Here is a 14,287-nt window from a genome sequence, read left to right as displayed (position 1 = left end):
TAAATTATGAACGAACTTTTTGCTATTTCCGTCATTCAAGTCAGAATTACACCAAGACCATTGCATATACAGCTTTGGCAGTTACTGAGCCTGAAAGAGCAATCATTAGGCTATATAATATGGGTGATTAAAGAATTATTACATAAAGTTGATTTTGGACCTCATTTGTCACACCCTGGTATCCCACCTTTTGGCAAATGCTCTTATAAAACATGTGGAAGCAAAGGAAGTAACACCGATAGAAGGTCAAACACAGAAGATTCGAAATCACAAGACTCGTAGAACTGTGTCTGTGGTTTCAGTTTTTTTTTCTCTTTATCTTTGTGAACTACCAAGGCCAGCCCCGACAAATTCGAGCTCTATCCATGTAATACGGGTGAGAATAGCGCAGGCGAGTCTTTTGGCTATTCTCACCCGGTGTGCGTTCACCGTTATAGCCTAGATCTAGGCCAACCAATTTTGCGTTCACCCTGAACCACAGAATTCTACACTGTGATAAAATAACAGAAACATTTTAGAATTCTGTGCCATGAACAAACGTTCCATTACTACTGTTAGCCTAAAAGCGTACAATTTTGTCTGTGGGCAGTGGAGAGAGAGAGAGAGAGGAGTAGCGTGAGAACTTCCAGGCAAAACAAAATGGCGACCCGCGTAGTTCGGCTCGATTCGAAAAGTCAAATAGCCGTAGCATCTTTGTAGACACGACCAAATTAATTTACTTTTGTGTTTTAACATCATTTTTAAACTTTGCTTTGGTCAATTTGATCGTCCACACCAATAGTATTCAGATAGAGACAGAGAGAGAGAAGAGGGGAGGAGTAGATCTTGCGAGAACTTCCGGACAAAACAAAATGGCGACCCGCATAGTTCGGCTCGATTCGAAAAGTGAAATAGCCATGCCATGGCATCTTTGTAGACGATCAAATTAGCTTACTTTTGTTCTAGATCTACAACGTAATTTTTTCTTTGCTTTTATCAATTTGATCATCCACACTGAAAGAAAGTACTCCGAAATTAGGAAAAACAGGTCTTGTTTCACACCGGCCGGGTGAGAATAGTGCAGGCGAGTCTTTTGGCTATTCTCACCCGGTGCGCATTCACCGTTATAGCCTAGATCTAGGCCAACCAATTTTGCTTTCACCCTAAACCACAGAATTCTACACTGTGATAACAGAAAAATTGTAGAATTCTGTGCCGTGAACAAACGTTCCATTTTACTACTGTTAGCCTCGCGTTTGGAATGCTCTATCAAGTTTCTAGATCTAGGGTTTTATCAATGGATGGGTGGTAATTTTAAGTTGGTACGTAAAATCTACTAAACGCAGAGGTCTGAAATTTTACAGCAATAAAGAAGACATGTGGGGCGCTTGTGTGGTCGGCGATCAACCCGCAGCTCCGCTTAGTTTTCGAACCGCAGAAGAAATTCGCACAAACACGGCAATATCTCCGGTTCTAGTAATCGTTCGGGATTGTACGCTGGCATGTCGTTAGTTAAAACCTTTCCTCTGGTTGGTTGCCGAGTTTCATTTACTTTCGTCCAGGAGTCTTCCCGTAACTAAACTTAGAAGAGTCACTTCTGATTCCGAGCGGCCCAAAAAATACCCCTCGCGCGGAGGCCGATTTCCGGCACAAGGCGCAGCGGGCGATTGGCATTGCTATATAAATATCGCCCAATGGCGTTTAGCTGTCGTTCTCTAGCTAATCTAGTCTAGAAATCTAGATCTAGATCTAATCTAGATCTAGAATCTAGATCCATCCGCTCGAGTAAAGTAGATTCTAGTTTAGTGAGAAAGTAACTATGTCAATGTCGTGAAGCGATTGTTGATGGGAACCTGCCTTGTTGTGTTGATCACCGAGACCGAGAGTGAGAGTCGAGAGGACAGACAGAGGACGAGCACAAACTGACAAAGAACAAAGTTGGTCATAAAACTATACAAATGGCAGGGGGAAAAAAGAAAAATTATGGCAAACGTTAAAAGTAAATCCAGAATAACAAACAAACCGAGGCAATCTTTCCCTGGAAAGTCTAAAGTATTTGCATTTGGCCTACTGGAATGACCTTACCTGACACAACACTGAAAGCAGAGACCGGAAGCAGCAAGGAAAGTTAGCTGTTGCAAATCACGGCATTAGCGTGATATCACGAGATCGACTTTATCCTTAGTCGTATTCGTCATAATAATGGTCACTTTAATTAATTCTTACTTTGAGGGAGAAAAAAGGTACATAATAATATTAATACGAGTATTTTGGTGTTTTAGATTATTAGAGCCCACTATTCTGATAATTTGAAACTTAAATTACCCCTGTATTCAAGTTTCAATATGGCACTCGCAGTTCTTCAAAGTTGGTGAATATAAATAATAATATATATTATATAATTATACATGTAAATTATACCAAGGACCTGTTAACCTCCTATCATGCTTACTTTTACTTTTACTTTCACTTTAACTTACTTTTTACTTTTTTATCCTCTGTTGCGTCGAGGGGAGATAATATGCAGTTTTTTTAATGGTAGGCCAGCTCCGCAGCTCTTTCAGTTGTGATGTACATGTTTTCTTAGGGTTTCCTTGACACCCTCGATCCACCTTTTGCGTGGCCTCCTCTTCCTTTATAGCCTGAGTGCTTGGTGTTGTAGGCTCTCGAGGCTAGCTGGTCAGGTGACATGCGTAACAGGTGGTCAAACCATTTTATCGTTTGTCTTTCTATGTAACGCAGGCAGGACTCAGTGCCGATAAAAGCTGCTCTTACTTCTTCATTTCTCTGCCTGTCTCGTCTTACATATATATTATATGTGTATGTTAATATAATATAATCCAAACATTGTGCAACAAAATAATTTTTTCTTAAATGTGAAAATAAGTTGCAATTAACAATATCTGTAATTAAATGATCATCAAATAATGTTCTTCTTTTGAAGTCTTTTAGTCTTTTTGTTTGTTTGTTTGTTCGTTTGTTTGTTTATTTGTTTGTTTGATTTTGTTTCACTGGTTTTAAAAACACACTTCTCTTTTTTTCATTGACTTTTGAAGTTAAGATTACATTAATTTAATCTCAATTTATAAAATATTATATTAGTGATAAACGAGACAACTTTTGACGGAGAACCTGGATACCTAGAGGAGTTATCTCTGGCTCAGAGGTGTGGCTATGGTCACTATTAGCTGCCGTCATGCATTCTGAGTGTAATTAGTTTGTGCGTTTGGCTTCATCTTGTTTTTGCATTTTCTGTTCTTATTAATACGTTTCTTTTTCGTTCCTTCCTCAAAAGAGGAAAGAAATTTTTTTTTTAAAGACATCTGGACCTACTTGTCAAACATGAAACATCTGCAGACATGAGAACAACTTTTGATTGATTCAAAAATTGAACAGGCTCAAGGAACAAAACCCCTAACCCTAAAACCCCTAACTCCTAAGATCTTTTAACAAGCGAAATGATCAACTTGCCAATTAAATGACTTATCACTGATATTACTTCCCTTTAGTCACACGACGAGGTGTTTGGTTAACTTGTTTTGTGAAAAATGCGAAAAATCGTGAAAACGGGGAATCCAAAATTATGCAAATGCTGCGGAATTATGCGAAAAAAACGCGGCCGCACAATCCGACGAGGACAGCCTTATGTACTTGCGAGCGCCGTAAAACCTCTTCTAAAAATAAAAAAAACTTCTGAACCTGCCCACTTTTGGCATAGGTCAAGATTTCTGGAAACCCCAGAAATCTGGTTTAGCCAGCTTGTCCTTTTATTTAAAAGCGACCGAATTAAAGTATTTCCCCTCTCCATTCCTGTATGAAACCCGCATCAGTTTTGATGACATTTCTCGTGGCAAAATTGCAATCCGTCGTTAGCACTCCTGAGTGTTCAAACATGCATCACTTAAATGTTAAAATAATTTTATTACATTGTACTTGTGTATGGTTATTATTAACTAGTTTAAGTTGACATAAAATAAATACACCAATTGCTTGCGTAACATGAAACTTCAGAATGTTTCCCAGGTATTACAGCTTATTCGCAGTGGAAAAGGCAAGAAAGACAGCCACAATTACAACAGGGAGTGTAGGTGTGGGCGTGGGGGAAGGGGGGTGGAAGTAAGACATGCTACTTAGTGCCCTCCAACCACCCAGGGTAAGAAAACAGAACAAACAATAACAATAGAGCAAACAATCTATTTCGGTTGCAGAGAGACCTGTTCAACGTTATGGTCATTCGCGAAATTATGCATGACTTCTCTCTCTCTCACTCTCACTAAAATAACAAAAACACCCCCCACAAAAAAAAAAGAATACACAAAAAAAAACAACACTCGCAGTCCGCACTTTTGAGTCTCACAGTGAGGTATGATTCAGCATGAGTGTGTGTGCGTGTGTGTATGTGTGTGTGTATGTGTGTACGTATGTGTGTACGTATGTGTGTACGTATGTACGTATGTGTGTGTATGTATGTATGTAGTATAGGGTTTTACGGCGCTCGCAACTGCTAAGGTCATATGAGCGCGCGAAACACAAGTTGTTTACTTCGCAAAAGTTCATAGCACGATCGGTTAACTAGATTGACTTTAGAATGCTAAGATGTTAAAATATTAAAATTCAGTGTAAATATATTTGTGATTTAAAAACTCTTATAGTAGTACGTTTTCATTTTACAACTTGCCATAAAGGCCAATGGCCTTTATAAAATTCAATATTCTGCCGGGAACAACGACGGAAAAGATATCTTGCAATTTTTTGCATTTACAATATTTCCTTCGGATCTCTCCAAAGTCTAGACATTCTGTCAAGATGTGTCTAATCGTAAAATCTGTGTCGCATCTGACACAGAACGGCTTCTCATCTCCCTGTAGGAGGTAGTAAGTATGTGTGTGTACGTATGTGGGGGTGAGAGAAAGGGGGGGGGGGGGTGTGTGTGAGAGAGAGTGATACAGAGAGAGAAGGAGAGACACAGTGACAGACATACAGACAGAGAGACAGACAGACAGAGAGAAAGAGTGTGTGCCATTGCAGAATACCCCATCGCTACAGCAAAGACACCTATCTGGTAAATTTTAATGCTCAACACCCTCATCTACTTGACATTGATCATTTATGAGGCAGGCTGTGCTGTTCCTGCCTATCAATCATGGCCAACGAGAACACAGAGGAATACAGTATCCCAGCAGACAGAACAAGATACAAGATTTTTAAAAACTCTTTCCATTCAAAAATCAAACTCAAGTCTATTGAGTGCCAAGGCAAAGTGCCTTACTTCTACACGCGACTCTGGTACCTCTAATTAAACATGAATAAAAAAAATTTTTAAAGCACAAGACAAAGTGGAAGACCTATATAATATATATAAATATAATATGACCCTGAGGTACAACATGAATGAAGAAATGAGCAATTACTTTTGACATACGGTATTATTAATTGGGAATAACCATGAAGAGATAAAGAGTTTAAAAAAAACACCCCAAGTAACGTCTAATGATGGCAATGAAAATGATCATGAAAAGGGACTTTTCAAACAAAATAACTTCCATTCAGATGAGAGAAAAAGTAAGACAGACAGAAAGAAATGACAGAAGGAAAGGAAAGCAGTTGGACCTATTTGTTTGTTTGTTTGAGTAGGTGTTTTACGACACTCTTGATTCAGTTTTGTTCTTAGGACCTACTTCTAGGGGCGCTCTCCAATCACTCATGATAAAAAGAGGAACGAACATGAATACCTAGCCAATAATACAAACAAAAACTAGTAAGATAAATTCAACACAGTAAATTTATTAAACATATTTTTCTGCTGCCCGCACAAAAGGAGCTCTTTGCACAGTTTTGAAAAGTTCAAAAAGACAGGTAAACTGACATATCTAGTACATAATATCAATGACAGTTCAGACAACCTTTTTACGCCTTCAATCATGCCGCTGTCACTGAAACTTCTCCCTCAGACAAACTAAAAAGTGTTCTGAGGGGTCAACAATAAGTGGTCAGATGTAAGTCATGATATGAGGCCTAAGAGTCAACAACGAGAGGTCGGAGTTAATTCAAGACATGAATAATTAATAAAGGGTCAACAACATGGGGTCGGACAAACGGTAAATTTCTAAAAAGGTCACCAAGCAGGGTCGAACTGAAGTCAGGACAACAGTCCTGAGGGTCAACAACGAGGGATAGGACTAAAGTTAAATTCATAAATGGTCAATAACAAGGCATCGAGGCTAAGTCAAGACATGAGTCTTGAGGGTCAACAACGTGGGGTCGGACTAAAGGAAAAGTTATAAATGGTCTACAAAGAGGGATTGAAGCTAAGTCAAGACATGAGTCTTGAGGGTCAACAACGTGGGGTCGGACTAAATAATCAACACTAGGAGTTGGAGGTAAGTCAAGACATGAGTCCTGGGGGTCAACAACGTGGGGTTGGACTAAAGGTAAATTTATAAACGGTCAACAACGAGGGATAGAGGCTAAGTCAAGACATGAGTCCTCCTGAAGGTCAACATCGTGGGGTCGGACTAAAAGCAGAGTTACAAATTATCAATAATGAGGGGTAGGGGTTAAGTCAAGACATGAGTCCTGAGGATCAACAACATAGGGGTTGGACTAAAAGAAAAAATCATAAATGGTCAACAACGAGAGGTCGGAGCTTCTTAGTCAATAGGGTCAACAACATGGGGTTGGATTGAAGGTCAAATTCTAAAGTGTCACGCAGAGGGGACGGATCGAAGTCAAGACATGTGTTCTGAGGGTCAACAACGTGAAAAAGGATAAAAGGCACAGTTATATAAACGGTCAACAACGAGGGGTTGGGGGAAAGTCAAGACATGATTCCTGAGGGTCAACAACGTGGGGTCGGACTAAAGGCAAAGTTTTAAATTATCAATAACGAGGGGTGGGGGTTAAGTCAAGAAATGAACCTTGAGGGTCAACAACAAGGGGTCGGACTATAGGCAAAGTACTATGGTCAACAACGATGGGTTGGAGCTTAGTCAAGGCACGAGTCTTGATGGTCAACGTGGGGTCGGACTAAAGGAAAAATTTGTAATAGTCAACAGCGAGGGGTTGGAGCTTAGTCGTTAGGGTCAACAACATGGGGTTGGATTGAAGGTCAAGTTCTAAAGGGTCATCAAGAGGGAACATCGAAGTCAAGACATGAGTCCTGAGGGTCAACAACGTGGGGTCGGACAAAAGGTAAATTGGTAAATTTATAAACGGTCAACAACGAGGGAAGCTGAGGCTAAGTCAAGACAAGATGTCCTGAGGGTCAACAACGTGGGATAGCTGGGGCTAGGTCAAGACAAGGTGTCCTGAGGGTCAACAACGTGGGGTCGGACAAAAGGCAAAGTTATAAGCGGTCAATAACGAGGAATTGGGGTTAAGTCAAGACATGAATCTTGAGGGTCAACAACGTGGGGTCGGACTCAAGGTAAAGTTCTAAAGGGCCACCAAGAGGGGTTGGAGGAACATCAAGACACGAGTCCTGAGGGTCAACAACGTGGGGTCAGACAAAAGGCAAAGTTATAAACGATCAACAATGAAGGATGGGAAGTAAGTCAAGACACGAGTCCTGTGGGTCAACAACGAGGGGTCGGACTAAACGTAAAGTTCAAAAGGATCACAAAGAGGGGGAGAACTGAAGTCAAAACATATATGAGGCCTGAGGGTCAACAACGTGGGGTCAGAATAATAATAACAACAATGCTGATAATTTCTATAGCACCCACTCCCGTGTGAATACAGCTTTAGGCGCTTTACATGTACAAACTATTTTCCTACTCGCATACGTGCGCACGCACCCACACACACACACACACACACATACACACACACACACACACACACACACACACACACACAAACACACACACACACACACACTCACACTCACTCACACTCACGCACACATTACACGCACACACATCTACTTGCTTATCACACGTTACAAAATGAGCACATACAAATACATAAAATAATATAAACTATGCAATTCGCACAATACATAAATGGATACATAATCATTTACATAAACATTGTACTGAACATGAATCTGCTGACATAATGATTTCATTAAATGTGTCTTTAAATATATTTTAAATTTAGACTCAGATGCGGTATGTCTCAAGGGTTGGGGAAGAGAGTTCCAAACTGATGGAGCAAGGTAGGCAAACGATCTTTCAGCTAATTTTTTTTACCTCCCTTTCTGGGACTCTTAAAAAGATACTGATCGCCTGATCTTAGTGATCTAGAGTTTGGAGCATACATTTGGATGAGATCACTGATATATGAGGGAGCTTTATAATTGGCACATTTATGATATAATATTGTAATTTAATATGCTATTCTAGCTGACAAAGGGAGCCAATGCAACGTTCTTAAGATGGGAGTAATGTGATTCCTCTTCTTTTTTCTGTAGTACTAGCCTTGCAGCTTGATTTTGAAAATGTAACTTGTGAAGAGTTGTATTTGGCATGTTAGTTAATAAAGCACTGCAATGATCGATGCGTGAAAACAAAGATGACACGGGCGTTTTCAATTAGCCATCATTCACAAACATAAGACAAAGAAAAAGTTTTAAGTGATCAACAACGAGGGGTTGGAGCTAAGTCAAGACATGAGTCCTGAGGGTTAATAACGTGGGGTCGGACCAAAGGTAAAGTTCTAAATAATCAACAATAAGGGGGTGGAGCTATGTTAATAAGTCCTACTAAAAGGTCACCAAGAGGGGTTGGAGCTAAGTCAAGGAATGTGGGGTCTAAAGTTCTAACAGGTTAACAAGAAGGGATCAGAATAATATTCCAAAGCTTTTACAAAGAGGGGCTGGAGTAAATCTCCAACAAAAACAAGAAGACCTGAGTATATACACATTGGCTGTTGAACCTTTTTTCTTACAGTAAACAAGCTTTTCCTTGTGTTTAAAAAAATATTTTGTAGCGCTCTAAAGGCTTTCAATTTTGTTGAATCAGTGAACTTCAATCTTTTCACAACTCCAAACTTCAAGTTAACAAAATACTGGTGGTATCAGAACGTCTACCACAGAAGGTCAAAGGCCAAACTAACAGCTTGCAGCGCTTGTTTATTTGTTTTTGATCAAGTCATGATTGATTGAGTAGGTGTTTTACGACACTATCGACCCAATTTGATCAAGTCAGTTAACATTAACAGCACCAAAAAAGTGCAAGAAATATTACAGAATTAAAAATCCACTCCAACAACCTCACACTCAAACTCAAAATCAGCAGGAAGCTCTACCCACACCATTCTACCCCCGCAACCACCCCCCCCCCCCCAAAAAAAAAAAATACACTGCCCCCTCAACTACCTCCCGCCATGGCCATGGCAATATCTACAAAATCCTACTCTGAACCTAGCCTATCCACCTAGCTCCCTGTCAACCTATCTGCCTATCTCTTCAGCCCCACTGCGTCATTCTAAGCCTGAGTGTGATATACGGAAATCGTAGCAACAGAGCACTGTGAGACCTGTTTGACCAGAAAAGTGGCTAGACCTTCTGTTGTCACCAAAGTTTGCATTGAAAGTAAGGAACAAAACCTCTTATCATTCTATATCAATGACAATGTTTCTAAGTAGCTTCATTACAAAATCTCCATCTGGACATCATACAAGGAACATTGTTTTCTTGAGTCTTTGCTGGTTTTTACAGCACTATCAACACAATTTATTGTACGGTGAGCTGGCCTCCGCAAAGCAAGTGCAAGGGCACCCCCATCTTCGCTTCAAGCGAGATATGAAATCACTTGATATGGGCTCTTAGGTGGGAGACACTGGGAGCTGGTCTCATCAGAGGTGAAGCCCGACTGCGACAAACGCGACCACCGAAAGAACAGCCAGAGGCTACCAACACAGGAAGACACCATTCACAAGTGCAGCCATGGCTACAAGGACTGCCATTCTGTGTGGACCTGTTCAGCCACAGCAAGCGCTGCTCTCGAACCTGAAATCTCCTACGGCGCAGATCCATAGTATCCTGAGACTGAAGGATGCCATGCCTATAAACACAATTTCACATGAGAGAAATAAAACAGCCAAATGTTAAAGTAGTCCATGGTAGTCATCTGGAGGAATTGACATTCAAGAGTAGCTGCATATTGAAGGATTCTTGATGCCTGGCAATTGTCTGTTAGTTCTTGAATGTCTAATTGAAGAAAATATTTTTCACAGTGCTATTGGCACAATTTAATCATGTTAGCACAGCACTCATTTGGTTGGATGCCCTGTGCAGCGCGGGGATGTTACCATCCAGGGTTAGTGGAAGGTCCTTTCTGTCAGGGCATGGTATCTGCTTCTTTGGTAGCTGTTAACTGTTGGCTTGACATCTTTCTAAGAAAAATATATAAGGTAGCGTGAGTTACTAAATTTGAATAAAGACAATGAACATAGCTGCAATAATGGTCACTTAGCGCACACATGAGAAATAAAATTACGGAGAAAAAGAAAAAAAATGAATGACCCTACAAAGGCATTCTCCTTCCAACAGCTATAAGAAATAGTGGTAGTTTTTTTATAGTAGTACCAACTACAGATTTTCCTAAAAATCTGCCTTTCATAGCACTTATTAAAAGGACGGGCAGACATTTTTTAAAAATCTGTCAGCACATATGTTTAAAAACCTTTCCTTAATTAATTTTTTCTTAAGAACTTGCATCTGTATAATTTGTAAATTTTTCAAAGTAGAAAAAGGATCGCTATAAAATTGTTTACTACCGGTTTAAAAAGACAGACATTTATAAAAATCTGTCAGTATATGTTTTATCATTTACCCTTTCCACCTAAATGCCAAATTAAAACTTTTAACTTTAAATCAGAAAAACCAATTGTAATTTTTCTAATTTTACTTCAATAATAAATAAACAAGTAGTGTTCCAAGACATATTTCCCAGACAAATACCTCCTGTAGATGCTCCTGTCTGTGGGTGCTCCTCCGGCTGGTCCTCCTGTCCCCGGCTGGTCCTGATGATGAAGACGTGTCAATTGATAATATCCTCTTGATTCTATACAATTATTGTAACTGTTTCAGAAAATAAAAAGAGTTACTTTTTTTTTAATTTTAAAAAATGGAACTTTTTTTTCAAATATTACCTTAATAATGAATAAATCATTTTCCAAGACATATTTCCCAGACAAATACCTCCTGTAGATGCTCCTGACTGGGTGTTCCTCCGGCTGGTCCTCCTGTCCGCGGCTGGTCCTGGTGATGAAGACGTGTCAATTCATACAATCGTCTTACATCTATGGGCTACAGTTTTGTATTTTTTATTCAGAAAATAAAAAGACTCGTTATAATATTATTTACAACAAGTTTAAAAGGACATAAGGACATAAGGACATTGATAAAAACCTGTCAGTAAATACATTTTATTATGTTCTCTTTTCACCTAAATGCCAATAAAAAAACTCAACAAACTTTCACCACGAAATAAAAAAAAAAACACGAAATTTATGTTTCTAATTTTATTTTAACAATTAACAAATAATTTTCCAAGACATATTTCCTAAACAAATACCTCCTGTAGATGCTCCTGTCTGTGGGTGCTCCTCCGGCTGGTCCTCCTGTCCCCGGCTGGTCCTGATGATGAAGACGTGTCAACTGATAATATCCTCTTGATTCTATACAATTATTGTAACTGTTTCAGAAAATAAAGAGTCACTTTTTTTTAATTTTAAAAAATAGAACTTTTTTTTCAAATATTACCTTAATAATGAATAAATCATTTTCCAAGACATATTTCCCAGACAAATACCTCCTGTAGATGCTCCTGACTGTGGGTGTTCCTCCGGCTGGTCCTCCTGTCCGCGGCTGGTCCTGGTGATGAAGACGTGTCAATTCATACAATCGTCTTACATCTATGGGCTACAGTTTTGTATTTTTGATTCAGAAAATAAAAAGACTCGTTATAATATTATTTACAACCAGTTTAAAAGGACATAAGGACATTGATAAAAACTTGTCAGTAAATACATTTTATTATGTTCTCTTTTCACCTAAATGCCAATATAAAAAACTCAACAAACTTTCACCACGAAATAAAAAAACAAACACGAAATTTATTTTTCTAATTTTACTTTAACAATTAACAAATAATTTTCCAAGACATATTTCCTAAACAAATACCTCCTGTAGATGCTCCTGTCTGTGGGTGCTCCTCCGGCTGGTCCTCCTGTCCCCGGCTGGTCCTGGTGATGAGGACGTGTCAATACAATCGTATTGCAACTATACAGTTTGTATTTTTGCTTGAGAAAATAAAAACAGTCGCTATATTTTCTACTATCGGGTTTAAAGGCCATAATAACAGTTATAAAAACCTGTCAGTATACCGGCTTACGTTTTATTATATTACCTTTTCACATAATTTTTTTTTTTTACTTTCACTTTGAAATTGAAAAAAAGCTCCACCAGCAATTTTTTCTAATTTTTACTTCAACAATTAATAAATAATGTTCCAAGACATTATTTTCCAGACAAATACCTCCTGTAGATGCTTCTGTCTGTGGGTGCTCCGACGGCTGGTCCTCCTGTCTGCGGCTGGTCCTGGTGATGAAGACGAGTCAATACAATCGTCTTACGTCTATACAGTTTAGATTTTTGTTTCAAAATATTAAAAGAGTGGTTATAATATTGTTTACCACCAGTTTAAAAGGACAGAAGGTCATTATTAAACATTTTTCAGTAATTACATTTTATCATTCTCCCTTTTCACCTAAATACAGCTATAAAACTTTTACCTTTAACAAAAAAAAACTAATTATGTATGATCAAATAATGTTCCAAGACATAGTTCATCCCCCCCCCCCCCCCCCCCCCCCAAGGGTGGTGCTACTGACTGAAGTGTCTTTAGGCCATTCCCAAAGGGGGGACATAAACCATGTTCTTATGAATAGTAAAATTTAATTGTAAATCAGCTGATTCATCAATGTCAGCCTCATAACTGTGCCTGGACTGCAAGAGGGAACTGCTGCTTTTTCCAAATCCATACTACCGTCATTTCCTCTAGTTCTTTTGTATGTTTGTCAAACTCTTGTGACCCACTATTTCAGGGGTGCCTTGATAAAGCAGACTTTGTGCTGTTGAAGCTAGAGAGGTGGGCAGAGAAAGTCTGATTCCCTGTAAGGACTTCTCTGTTGACATCCACCCCTTGGCGCTCATATGACCTTAGGCAGTTGCGAGCGCCATAAAACATCTACTGAAACAAAACAAACAAGAAAGACATATTTCCCAGACAAATACCTCCTGTAGATGTCCTGTCTGCGGATGCTCCTCTTGGTCGTCCAGGTGGTCCTTAAGGAACAATCCAGTATACACGCCACTCCAACATCCTCCCACTCAAACTCAAAATCAGCAGGAAGCTCTACCCACACCATTCTACCCCTGCAACCCTCCCAACCCCTCCCCCCCCCAAAAAAAAAAACCTACACTGCCCCCTCAACTACCTCCCACCATGGCCATGGCAATACCTACAAAATCCTACTCTGAACCTAGCCTATCCACCTAGCTCCCTATCAACCTATCTGCCTATCTCTACAGCCCCCACTGCATCACTTTAAGCCTGAGTGTGAGATACGGAAATCGTGTTGTCTGTGGATGGTCATCCGGCGGCTGGTCCTGGTGATGAAGACGTGTCAATAAACATAATCTTCTTACATCTATACAGTTTGTACTTTTGTTTTAAGAAAATAAAAAGAGTAGCTATAATATTGTTTTTTACCAATTTAAACGGACAAAAGGACATTTATAAAAATCTGTCAGAAAATACGTTTCATCATTTTCCTTTTTTATCAACATGCAAAAAATAAAACTTACCTTTAAATCATAAAAACCAATAGGTACTTTCCTAATTTCACTTTAATAGTGAATTAAAAAATAGAGTTCCAAGACATATTTCCCAGACAAATACCTCCTGTAGATGCTCCTGTCTGTGGGTGCTCCTCCGGCTGGTCCTCCTGTCCGCGGCTGGTCCTGGTGATGAAGACGTGTCAATTAATACAATTGTCTTACATCTATATAGTTTCCATTTTTCTTTCAGAAAATAAAGAGTTGATATATTTTTACTACTGGTTTAAAAGGACATTAATAAAAATCTGTGAGTGAGGTGATCCCAGAGGGTTGGGGTCCGTGTGCGACACTCCGCCTTTGAGGGGGTTGCACCTTCTGCAGACGAAGCAGTGGGTCTATTTATATCCCTCCGACCCACTGGGGGTTTCAAAGCGGTTTGTCAGAGGTGTCTCGGTGGAAGGAAGAACCTTTTTTGTTTTAGTCACAGAGACATGCCTGTTGACCGTGGGCTTTGGGAGG

At 39.5% G+C, this 14,287-nt stretch overlaps 2 protein-coding genes across 3 annotated transcripts in view; one reads left to right on the top strand and one right to left on the bottom strand.

Moving 5' to 3' along the window:
* LOC101851480 (ATP synthase-coupling factor 6, mitochondrial) overlaps window positions 1–2,160 on the bottom strand; it is a 10,626-nt gene extending 8,466 nt beyond the window's left edge. Inside the window, exon 1 of one of the 2 annotated variants that reach the window (XM_005093489.3) lies at window positions 2,065–2,160. The gene's annotated coding sequence lies outside the window, so the exon portion shown is untranslated. Of the gene's footprint in view, window positions 1–2,002 lie in introns of both variants that reach the window. The other variant, XM_005093490.2, reaches the window with a different exon arrangement.
* Window positions 1–14,287, top strand: part of LOC101860006 (acrosin) — a gene marked incomplete in the record, with an annotated part of 112,040 nt that overhangs the window by 72,473 nt on the left and 25,280 nt on the right.

Source organism: Aplysia californica, unplaced genomic scaffold (genome assembly GCF_000002075.1).
Source record: "Aplysia californica isolate F4 #8 unplaced genomic scaffold, AplCal3.0 scaffold00065, whole genome shotgun sequence".
Lineage (NCBI taxonomy): Eukaryota > Metazoa > Mollusca > Gastropoda > Aplysiida > Aplysiidae > Aplysia > Aplysia californica.
This window is presented reverse-complemented; position numbering and strand designations above follow the sequence as displayed.